The sequence below is a fragment of the Lissotriton helveticus genome, chromosome 4_1 (assembly GCF_964261635.1).
Source record: "Lissotriton helveticus chromosome 4_1, aLisHel1.1, whole genome shotgun sequence".
Taxonomy (NCBI): Eukaryota; Metazoa; Chordata; class Amphibia; order Caudata; family Salamandridae; genus Lissotriton; species Lissotriton helveticus.
This window is the reverse complement of record NC_136063.1, coordinates 1,491,172,705-1,491,185,579: the sequence shown is the minus strand read 5'-3', so window position 1 is coordinate 1,491,185,579 and position 12,875 is coordinate 1,491,172,705.

Sequence of the window (12,875 nt, the reverse complement as noted above, 5' to 3'; positions counted from 1 at the left end):
TAAAACTATACCAAATTCCCCCAGCCCCGAGAAACTAACTCAAACCCCTCTCACCCCCTAAAAACTACCCCAAACGCCCCATCCCCTTAAAACTAACCTGAACCCCCTCCACTCATGAACCCCTCTTACCAGTTCCTGTCTGATGCTCCTCTGAACCATGCCCTGCACGAACACTAGACCATCTTAGCCTGAACCATGCATATGCGTGGTTCAGGCTAAGTCTTGCTTGTGCAAGTTGTTGTTCGGCTTACGTGACTCCGGAACTCGTCTGGAGACGTTCTTGAGGATGTTTCCCGTTAGGGGCATATAGAAAGGGCTGCACACTACATAAATGCTGCCTTGATATGCCAGAGTTACAAAGTATTTTGCTGGGAAGAGACACTGTTCAAATTTTAGGCCTCAGCTGAGCTCTAAGAAGAAATGAGGAAACAGGTCTAATTTAATGCCAGTGGGCACTCCAAATGCTAAATACAATGCTGTTGTCAGCTAGGGCACCCCTTTCCATCTGCGAATGGTTACCACCTATTTGAATTTGTTTGCAAAATATGAATGCTTTGCGACAGAATTTCAGTCACAAAACATTTCTACATAATTTAAGGAATCAGTATTTGGAAGGAACCCCCTTTACACACCCCTTTTAATTACCAATTATGTTTTAAGTTGAAAACCCAAATTGCAATTCAGTAATGTGTAATCGAATCTCAATTTGGGTTTTGTACATTTCAAAAGTCAACTTGTGGTCTCAAAGTGTCAAATTTGACCTTTGCAACTGAAAAATTGCTTTGTACACCAGGCACATAAATACAAGATCTGTCCTCAGATGTCTGTTAACTGTATAAGCTCTTACAACCACTTGTTCGGGTAGTCACATTTCCTTATTCTCAGACTCAGTAAAGCCACCAGAGTACAATATAAGACAGGAATCATGAGTCTTTACATTGAGAGAAGAACGGTAATCAGCATCCTAGAGCCCTCTTATCTCTTTGTATTTGTATTTTAAAGGATTCTTTAGTTATAGTGAGGATTTACAATCTAATTATTTCTTTTTTCTCTTTTTAGTTCTCTTCTGGAGCCAACTTTCCTTGCTAGAAAAACAAGAGAAGGCATCCTTCACACTTCCTGCATATGCCATCCTGCATACTTCCACCACTGCTGTTGGACTTGGCCCGTTTTGCAGGGTTATCCCCAAATTCTTAGCTTCTTCCTCCTACTTTTTCCTGACCTATTGTTGTTGGTTTTAGTACTCTGGGCACTTTACGACTGCTGATCAGTGCTAAAGTGTGTATGCTCTCTCTATAAATTACATATATGGATTGGTGTTTCCTTGATTGGCATATTTGATTTACTGGTAATCTCCTAGTAATGTGCACTAAGTGTGCCAGGGCCTGTAAATCAAATGTTACTAGTGGGCCCGCAGCACTGATTGTGCCACCTACATGGATAGCCCTGAAAAGCTAACTCAGACGGGAAACAGTCAAAATATCGAGTAAAAAATATTGAATGGACATAATATCGAGTTCAAAATATAGACTGGACAAAATATCGAATGGACAGAATATAGACATCAAAAATATCGTTTTTAAGGTAAGTAATGTAATATCGAATGTTAAAAATATAGAAAGTTAAAATATCGAAGTATATAATATAGGTTATTAAAAGTATCGAATTTTTAATAATATCGATTTTTTTAGTGGTTTTTATGTTATTATATGTTTGAAAAGTGTGTATTTATGTTATAAATAATGTTAAATAATGAATTTTGTTTTTTTAATTTTTGCGTAATTTAATTCTGTAGCGGGTTGTGGGTTTATAGGGGAATAGGGTGGGAAGTAATTTAATTATAATTAATTAAATATGTAAATTTATTTATTGGCATTCATTTTTAATTAATTGTTAATTAATTTATATTTGGTAATTAATTACATTTTAATTGGTAATTAATTTCAATTAATTGATTAATTGCTAATTATGTTAATTTTACAAATTTATTTTCTATAGCGAGTTGTGGGTTTATAGGGGAATTGGGTGGGAAGTAATTTAATTAAAATTAATTAAATATGTAAAAATATTTATTGGTATTTTTTTAGAATTAATTGTTAATTAATTTTTTATGGGTAATTAATTAAATTGTAATTGCCTATTAATTTTATTTAATTAATTAATTGCTGATTATGTTAATTTTGCAAGTTTATTTTCTGTAGCGGGTTGTGGGTTTATAGGGGAATAGGGTGGGAAGTAATTTATTTATAATTTTTTAAATAATTCAATTTATTTAATTGTATTTAATTTGAATTAACTGTTAATTAATTTTTAATTGTTATTTAATTAATGGTTAATTTGTAATTAATTTGGATTAATAGGTAACTAATAGTAATTAATTTTTAATTGTAATTTTAATTGATTAATTGTTATATTATATTAAATTGGTAATTACTTAATTTTTTATAGATATTAATTTATATTTTTTAAAATAATATATGAAGTATTTACTTTCCCTACTGTTGCACTTTCTGGAGTGGGAATAGTAATTTTTACCCCTACGCTATCCAACGCTTTCCCTATTGTTGCACTCTTTGGAGTGGGAATAGTAATTTTAACCCCTACGCTATCCAATGCTTTCCCTACTGTTGCACTCTTTGGAGTGGGAATAGTAATTTTTACCCCTACGCTATCCAACGCTTTCCCTACTGTTGCACTCTTTGGAGTGGGAATAGTAATTTTTACCCCTACGCTATCCAACGCTTTCCCTACTGTTGCACTCACTGGAGTGGGAATAGTAATTTTTACCCCTACGCTATCCAACGTTTTCCCTACTGTTGCACCCACTGGAGTGGGAATAGTAATTTTTACCTCCACACTATCCAACGCTTTCCCTACTGTTGCACTCACTGGAGTAGGAATGGTAATTTTTACCCCTACGCTATCCAACGCTTTCCCTACTGTTGCACTCTTTGGAGTGGGAATAGTAATTTTAACCCCTACGCTATCCAATGCTTTCCCTACTGTTGCACTCTTTGGAGTGGGAATAGTAATGTTTACCCCTACGCTATCCAACGCTTTCCCTACTGTTGCACTCTTTGGAGTTGGAATAGTAATTTTTACCCCTACGCTATGCAACGCTTTCCCTACTGTTGCACCCACTGGAGTGGGAGTAGTCATTTTTACCCCTACACTATCCAACGCTTTCCCTACTGTTGCACTCACTGGAGTTGGAATAGTAATTTTTACCCCTACGCTATCCAACGCTTTCCCTACTGTTGCACTCTTTGGAGTTGGAATAGTAATTTTTACCCCTACGCTATCCAACGCTTTCCCTACTGTTGCACCCACTGGAGTGGGAATAGTAATTTGTACCCCTACGCTATCCAACGCTTTCCCTACTATTGCACTCTTTGGAGTTGGAATAGTAATTTTTACCACTACGCTATCCAACGCTTTCCCTACTGTTGCACCCACTGGAGTGGGAATAGTAATTTTGACCCCTACGCTATCCAATGCTTTCCCTATTGTTGCACTCTTTGGAGTGGGAATACTAATTTTTACCCCTACGCTATCCAACGCTTTCCCTACTGTTGAATTCTTTGGAGTCGGAATAGTAATTGTTACCCCTACTCTATCCAACGCTTTCCCTACTGTTGCACTCTTCGGAGTGTGAATAGTAATTTTTACCCCTACGCTGTCCAACGCTTTCCCTACTGTTGAACTCTTTGGAGTCGGAATAGTAATTTTTACTGCTACGCTATCCAACGCTTTCCCTACTGTTGCACTCATTGGAGTGAGAATAGTAATTTTAATACTCTTGCTATGCTACGGTAATAATATTTTTTATTTTTTTATAATATTATGTTAATATATATATATGTTTGAAGAAATAAAATTTTATTATTTTTTTCATAACTTAAAATAATTATTTAATAATTTTAAGGTTATGTAAGTATTTTTAAGTATATTTTAGTTATTTAATTTTAATATTTTTTTTTACATTAATTTTAATAAATTCGATATTTTTACAAAGTACATATTTTTAAACGATATTTTTGATTCGATATTTTTGTACTTACCTGTTTGTAAATAGGACTTCAATATTTTTGTAGTCGATATTTTAAATGCCTATATTTTTTTAGTCGATATTATGTCAGTGATCCAACTCAGACCTGCCAGCGCAGTGTCTGTGTGCAGTTTGCAAACTGTCATGTCGACCTGGTGAGTACATCCACTTGCCAGGCCTAACCTTCCCTTTTCTTACATATAAGGCACCCCTATAGTAGGCTCAAGGTACCCCCATGGGCGGGGGCAGTGTAGGTGAAAAGTAGGACACGTGCTGGAGTGTGAAACATGTCCTGATAGTGAAATACTGCCAATTTTGTTTTTCACTATTGAAAGACTATCTTGCCCCATAGAGCAGAATGGGAGTTTATTTGTAACATCTTATAAATGTAACTTCCCATTGAAACAAGATGGAGAAATAAAGTTTAGTATGCCTGAACTCAGAATTTTAAAAATGCATCCTTTAGTGAGGGTGATTTTCACATTCTGTGTTTGAAAATACCACTTTTTGAAAGTAGGTATTTTCCTGCTTAGCCATCCAGTGTGACTCTGCTAGGAATTGTATTTGGCAGTCTGACTGTGGAGGGACAGGTGCTGGAGAGGTGTAGTGGCTCCAGAGAGTCTGGATGAGACAGCGTTGGGCTGCATAGACCTGAGCTTCATTTAGAGTGGGGGCAGGAGATTTCCTTTCACCTGAATGGGCCTGGTCTGCTTTCTACAATGCTGTCCCCATGCCCTACGAGGAAGATGCACCAGAGAGGACAGAAATGGTTTTGAGTGAGCACAGGGTTTATCTGCAAAAGAGAATAAACACATTTTGGTGTATAAGTATTAGACCTAAAACCCCTGAACTTTAGACTACTTCTGGAATTGAGAGGAACCTTTGCAATGGAGAAGAGCTGGAGAAACTAAGGAGAAGTACTGCCCCTGCTGGGTGTCTGGGTTTGGCCTTTGGTTGCTGTTTCTGCCAAGGAAAGGAGAAGGACTTTGCTGTGTTCCGGGTCCCCTGCTTGAGGAAAGTCTGCAAGGGATTTAGTAGAGCTTGCCTCCTGTTTTGAAGTCTTGGGAACACAAAGACTTCACCCCCAGCTCCCCTAAACTTCCTTTCTGGGAGTTCTGACCTGCCAAAAAGTGTGTGTGCCTGTGTGGGGCCTCTGAAGGTTATTTCTGCTGCTGGGAGCTGGAAAGCAACGCAACAACAAGAAAATTGGCACATTGCTCTTCTTACAACAGTTTTCCAACCCAACGCCGTGGTGCGAGCAGAATCTCCACGCATCGACGCGCTGCTGCTGAAACCGATGCAGCGCCTGTCGCTACTGCAAGTGTGTTTTGAGTACAAATACTTTACGCATTGCCTTTGGGATAAGCCTGTCTGCTCGTGCCAAGCTACCAAGGGGGTGAGCAGGGGTTATCTAAAGTGTGTATCCCTCTTACCCTGACTAGAACCAAGGGTCCCTATTTGGACAAAGGTACCTACCTCTTCCAACTAGAGACCCCCATTTCTATCAAATGCCATTCCCTCTCCCCATCTCTACATAAAGTTATATATTGGTGGGGTTCCTGAAAATGCCCACTGCCTTACATGCTTTTGATATCTTTTCCTTTTAGATGGGTTCCATGACTTTGAGTTGTCACCTTATTGTCCAACCAAGCTTACCTGTCTCTGCTTGCCTCAGTGACAGCTTTGTGTGTACCACAGTTTGTCTAGAAGTGAGACAACAGTGGTGTTGCTATCTACCAGCCACAATGATCACAAACTATCTGGTATTCATGTGGTTGAATGTAGGTTTTAGCAGCATTTTTTTCTCTGTTCTCTTTCACATATCCCATCTTTTAACAGATTGGGCATGTGCCACTGGATATCTTATGATCAATCTGGATGATTAACTTTATCCCAAACAAGTAACCATTTAACCTCTGTATTGCCACATGATTACATGCGCAACTTTTCAATTGACACCAAGTTCTCTTTGCAGTTCAAGAGACACTGGCTACAACAAATTACAGGATGTGTTTGCTATTCTCATGTTGGAGCAGAATTGGTCTCATTCTATTGTGTGAGGCATCAGTCTGCATCTTAAAAATGTATTCCTCATACTATGGGCCCGATTCACAAAAGGTAGTTTGTAATATATGAAGTAGTGCTACTCATGTGCTACAAAATGTTATTAAAAAACGTAAATACTGAGACCTCTGCCGCTGTTACATATTCTGTGCAGAGAACTCCGTCACATATATGGCGATCTCTGCACACATAGGTGGGACCAGGGAGAATGCCTGGAAAATGGGAAATATTTACTCCTAACTGCATGAGGTTTAGGGACGAACAATCACCCAACTACAAAAGTAAAGGGACTCTTGATCATCCTTGGAGTATGCCCCGTCCCACACATGACATAACACTAGTATTGCAACTCACTCACTAGACCTAATATAACATTCCATAGAAAATATTATTAAATAAATTACATTATTTTGTTTTTGAATTCAATATATAAATTGCTTTTAGTGTTAAAAGTTAGATTTAAAAACAGATCATTTTAATCAAGTAACATTAAGTAATTATTTAAGAAAATAATTAGACTACTTCTGAACATTTAATCACATTAACTAAATGTTAACATTGATACAAAACACTTAACTGTTAATTAAATGTACTAAATATTAAAATATTCCTCAGGTTGAAATGTTTAAATAATAATTAAAATAATATTTGTACATTAAAGTAATGTTTAATAAACTTTTAATTTGTTGAGTGTACTTGCTGTATCATTTCATTTTAATAATTATAGAATAATAATGCATATTTTACTTTAAGTTACATATTTATATTACATAAAAATATTTTGAATATTGTTCAGTGGAGAATTCCACTTATGTGTAAAAAGTTACTCGTAGTAACATCATACTACTAAATTCTGTTGTAGGCGACTCCATCAGGCCATGGATACAGTCTACACTTTGGTGTAAATCTGCTTTTGGTATTGGTGAATCAAACGAAAGAGAATCAATAGTTTACCCCAACCTCATGGCTTCATGTAGGTGCTTATGCATTTGCATCCCAGATCGGACAGAACTTATTTCACTAACCCAGCCTGGGCAAAGATTTCCAAAAAGGCATGAGCTATTAAGGAGCAATCTTGCTTCAGAGGGACACCATCTCAAGCTAACTAATGGCATGGTCTGCCATAGCAAGTATGTATTTGTTGCTTCGGAAATGAAAAGGCGCTTAATGTTTGGTACTATCCATCTCTACCCTATCATCATACACCCTTGGCCACTGGAAATAGTACCAGAGCTAAAATGACCTGTCCACCTGATTAAGCATCATTTGACAAGTAGGAGTGGTGCTTCATATATCCTCCATATTCATGTCCTTAATAGGTCAATAGAATTATGGTAACATAATTCCAGCTGTTTTTGACCCAAAGGTGCTCAGCAAAAGAGGCCCATCTTGTTTCCAACACTACCAGCCACTGGCTGGCACTGGGTTCTGATGATTCACTTCATAGCAATTCACCATCCCAGAATACTGTGAAAATCACTGATGCTTTTCATTCAGTCTGCACTTAGGCTTGGGTGTGCAGACCAAGCAGAATGTGGCACTCTGGTGGCATCTGTACAAGCTGTTTACTATTGTAGTAAAATGCCTCGTTTTGCATGATTATATTCCTTTTTATGTACTGATGCTGCTGGTGTTTTGACTCTGTTCAGTGACTCTACTAACCAGGCCTCAGTGAATGTACTCGGATCCCTAAAACATGCCAAAATTGGCTATGCTCCTAATTGTCATATGTAACTTACTGTTAGAAATGGGGAACGCCCGTTGGCAATGGTTTGCATCTTTGTCCAAGTGTGGGACCTTTTTCCCAGTCAGGGTAAAATAATCCCTGCTCACCCCCTTGGTAGCTTGGCACGAGCAGACAGGCTTATCTCAGAGGCAGTGTGTAAAGCCTTTGTGCACATATACAGTAATACAGTAAAAACACCACACAGTTTGGAAAAATAAGTATTCTTTATCTAAATCAAACAAGACCAAAATGACAAAAACCCAACATACAATGATCAAAATGTGATTCTTAGAAGGTAAAAACATTTCTTTCCATCGCAAACTATAGATACAACCCTTTCAAAACAGAGTACCTTAGATGCATCATAATCATTAACAAAAACAGCCACAGGGAAGGTGATGCGTTGGTTCCATACTTCAGGGGAGGTGGTGTGTCAGTTCTTTACTGCCATGCAGGGGAGATGACGCGTCGAATCCTTACTGAAGGGGAGATGATGCGTTGGTTTCTTACTGTGTGGGGAGGTGATGTGTTGGTTTCTTACTGCGGCCCCGGTGTTCATGTACACTTGGCACCCCAGGTACAATGCGTGGGGATCGGGGATGTGTCGGTTCTCAAGGCGACGGCGGCATCAACGGCTCTGCGTTGGTCTCTCTAACTGCGGTCCCACGATGCGTTGGTTGTTGAAGCCGCACAGCAGGGCCTGCGTCAAAATCGGTGTGGTGATCTCGGACTTCGGAGATCGGTGCACAGAATTCAGCGTGCAGTGATTTCTCCAGCCGCGAGCAGGCACTGCGTTGGTTTCTTCAGTGGCATCGCATCGGAAACATGTGCGGATGCATCCCGCTTCTTTTCATTGCGTCCCTTTTCCAGCTCACAGCGGCACGAACAACCACAGCAACAGGCACCTCTTGGCAGGTTAGATCTCCCAGCAAAGAAGTTCAGGGGAGCTGGTAGTGAAGTCTTTCTGTCCCTGAGACTTCCGAACAGGAGGTAAGCTCTACTTCAATCCCCTGGAGATCTTCTTCAAGGAGGATACACAGCACACAGCAAAGTCTTTATTTTCTCCTTGGCAGAAACAGCCACTGCAGGCCAACCCCAGACAGTACAAAGCAAAGGAGCAATACTTCTCCTTTAGCTTTCCCAACTCTTCTCCTTGGCAGAGGTTCCTCTTGAGTCAAGAAGTAATCTAAAGTTCTGGGGTCTAGGCCCCAATATTTATACAGCATTTTCCTTTGTTCTCTTCTGGCAGAGAGACTCTGTGCTCAGTCCAACCCAGTTCTGTCCTCCTTGGCCAGCTTACCAGCAAGAGGTGGAGACATCATTGTGTAAGGCAGACCAGACCAGGCCCATTCAACTGCAAGGAACTCTCCTCCCCATACTCTAAATGCAGCCCAGGTCTATTCAGCCCAGCCCTGGCTCATCCAGGAAAGGCAGGACACACCTCAACCCCCACAGTGGCTGTCTACAGTAAATGCAAATCCCCAGCCCCTGTCACTCCAAAGCCAGACAGTCAATCCACAAACCAGAAGTGGCACACAGGATGGCTAAGCAAGAAAATAACCATTTTCTAAAAGTGGTATTTTTAAACACACAATACAAAAATCCTCTTTACTAAACTAAAAGATGCATTATTATATTGTGAGTTCAGGCATACCAAACTCCATATCTCCATCTTGTCCCAATGTGAAGATATTCTTGTAAGAAGTTACAAAGTATTCCTCATTCTATCCTATAGGACAGATAGTTTTTCAATAGTGAAAAACGAAATACACTGTATTTCACTATCGGGACATGTCACACACATCAGTACATGTCCTATCTTTCACCTACACTGCACCCTGCCCACAGGGGTACCATGGGCCTATCTTAGGGGTGACTCACATGTAATAAAAGGGAAGGATAGAACTTAGCAAATGGGTGCACTTGCCAGGCCGACATGGCAATGTAAAACTGCGCAAGACACTGTGGTGGCAGGTCTTAGAACCCTTTGAAGGGCTGCTTTTGTGGTGGACACAATCAGTGCTGCAGGGCTACTAGCAGCGTTTGACTTACAGGCCCTGGGCACACACAGTGCACTATACAAGGGACTTAGTAGTTGGTCAAACAGGCCAACCATGTTAAATGTCACTAGTGAATTACAGCACCCATTGTGACTGCAGGCCTATCTTTGTAGCCTGGCTATCCAGTTTTGAAACTGCAAACTCGACCAGTCAAAATAACCACTTTTGAGAGGCATAAACCTTAATTTTAAATATTAATAAGCAACTCCTAAGTATGCCTGATTGCCCGTAAGCCAGGATGCATGGTATTTAAAAGTAGTAAATGTAAAAGTTTAGTGTCAAACAAGGCCTTACAGTGAAAAGGCCCCAAAAGGTCTTTTTACTGTAGCAGGTTGGCTGTCCCATAGGAAAGCATTGGGGCACAATATTACATTTAATAATGTTATCTCCGGCTAGAAAATTGCTATAAATCTAATTCTTGGATTTCGTTATTTTAAGCTCAAATAACTGGCGATGTTGCATTTGTAATAAATACTTTGAATTAGGTATTTGTAGAAAGTTACCTTTTCCACGCATACGGCCTCTGGATGCCCATTTGCATGAGCTTAGTCTGTCATTCAGAATCTATATAGTCCCCCGGATAATGTGTGAAAACTTCTCCCAGAGTAGAACAAAGGGCTTTATTGTTGGGAGGTGTTCTTATCCTCTGACAGAATGACCACCTGGCATGTGCATATGAACGTAATTAAATTCCAAGGTTCCTCTATTGTCACAGGCAAATGTTGGCTGACATCTAGGCAGGGCCTTTGATTGTTCCCCTCAGCTTTTGCTAATCGCAGTGGGAGAGGAGCTGCCCCCAGATGCGGCTTGAAGTGACCACAGAGGAGGGATTACTCATTTCCCTGGCCACTCCTCTGGGTATATTTTCACCATCTTAGATTTTGGCAGAGTGGCGCTGTGGGATTGTTTGCAGTAGGGCACACAAGAACTGCTACGAAAATGGGTAGTGATACCCTGGGAACCTTTTCCATATTGGTTAGAGCCGAGCCGGGATTCACTCCTGCCCACAGGTGAGTGCCAGGCATAAATATGGCATCTCTGTGCACCCTCTTCGGAAGACTACTGGACCTGTGGTAGACAGAAGACAGAATGCACTTGCTGTTGTAACCAGGACAACGCGTGGACTTCAAGGGTCAGTTGTCTGGCCTCCTGGTCAGCTACAGGTACACAACAAGGTACACAACAAGGTATTAGAATCCCTTTTCTTGATGAGCTCAACTGATCCGTTTCAGCTAGACTTGCCTTTGACCCTGCTGGTGAATTCTTCTTGACCCGCAAGTGTTGTTCATTAAGTCCTGGGAACCTTTACTGTGTCAAATATATTTCTCCTTTACCTTTACTGTCTCAAATCTAGTTCTCCTAGTAGCCTCAGAAACCAGGGACTTAGGGCCAGATTATGAGATTGGCGGTCCATAGACCACCAAACTCATGGTGGCACAGTGGTGGGAGGTGCGGCTACTGCTGGACTGGCAATCCGACAGATGTACTCTGGGGGTGGGACCGCCACAACCGTCGGGGATCCGTGATCCCTGGCAGTGGTGCAGCAGTCTGAGGCTACAATATGATTGGTGTTGCTGCTGCAGCACGGCAAGTATATTACGAGTTTCTTTACCACCAGCCCTCAGCTGGCAGTGCTCACGCCATGAAAAGGCTGGTGGTGAGGAAACTAAGGGGGTCCGGGATAAATGCAGGGTAGCCCCCTGTGTGCATGTGTCCGCTTTCCAGCACGGCAAGCATGGATGGCTTTGGTGCTCCCATTGTGGTGCCTTCCTAATAGGCACTGCTGTGGGATCACTAAACGACCACACCCCAGACCACGAGGAAACTTGTAATCTGGCGGGTGGTCGGCAGTCGAGTTTGGCAGTGTGGGAGCAGGGTGATGGCATGGCGGACCGCTCCCACATCACCAAACACATAATTAGGTCTGTAGAATTTTTTGATCCAAAGACGTCTGGAGAGCCATGACAAACCTGCCACATCAATCCAACAAAGGTGCGTTGCCGCTGGGCCAAAGTTCAGGTTACCCTCGCTCAGAGCAACAAATCTTTTCGAGCAGCTACAGATTTTTTTAGCGATCCTAGCTTAATAAAAGTTACTGAGGACCTGATTATGACCTTGGCGGTGTGGGAACAGACTGCCACGCCCCTTCCCCACTCTCACACTGCCAAAGCCGTCTGCTCACCACCTGCCAGATTAGGAGTTTTCCTGGTCAGGCAGGCGGTGCTTTGGTGGTCCCACGGCGGTGCTGTGATACGGCTGATATGTATTCCTTAGCAAGGCCGCACTGCTGGAGTGCCAAAGCCCATTCCTTCCTGCACTGAATGGACTGGTGCAGTCATGCCATGCAGGAACTTTGGTACAGTCACACAAGGGGGTCACCTGAATTTACCTGAGGCAAAAGGGGGCCCTATAGTTTCCTCAAATAGGTTGCAGCGGTTCTGTAACAGTGGGACCTCTGCACTAATAATGCGGTGATCGGATTTGCAGTATGGCAGTTCCCAGATGTACTGCCAAACTCATAATCAGCCCCTAAGACTGAACGTAGAAATCTTCACAGAACAGAGGCACCAAAATGATCTGGCCAGAGATGGACATTCAGTGGGTGTGACATTTTAAATTGTTCACTCTGAGCTTTTCTGCCAATAGTCATTGGCTTTACTGGGACCTCATCCAATAGCTATCCGGCCTTGCTGTTGAGATCTTCTTGGCCAAAGCCTGCTTCCTTGCTCTGCTGAGGCTTTTTGAGACTAAGGGCCTGATTACGATTTTGCGGTGTGGGAGCAGACCGCCACCAGTGCCCGGCTCCCACACCACCAAACTCGTCTGTACACCGCCCACCAGATTACGAGTTAATTCATGGTCTGGCGGGCGTGCTGTGGTGGTCTCATGGTACTGCCTGTTAGAGAGGCACCGCAATGGGAGCACCAAAGCCCATCCCGGCACAGCCTGGGCTGCTGCATGTACACAGGGGGGGGGC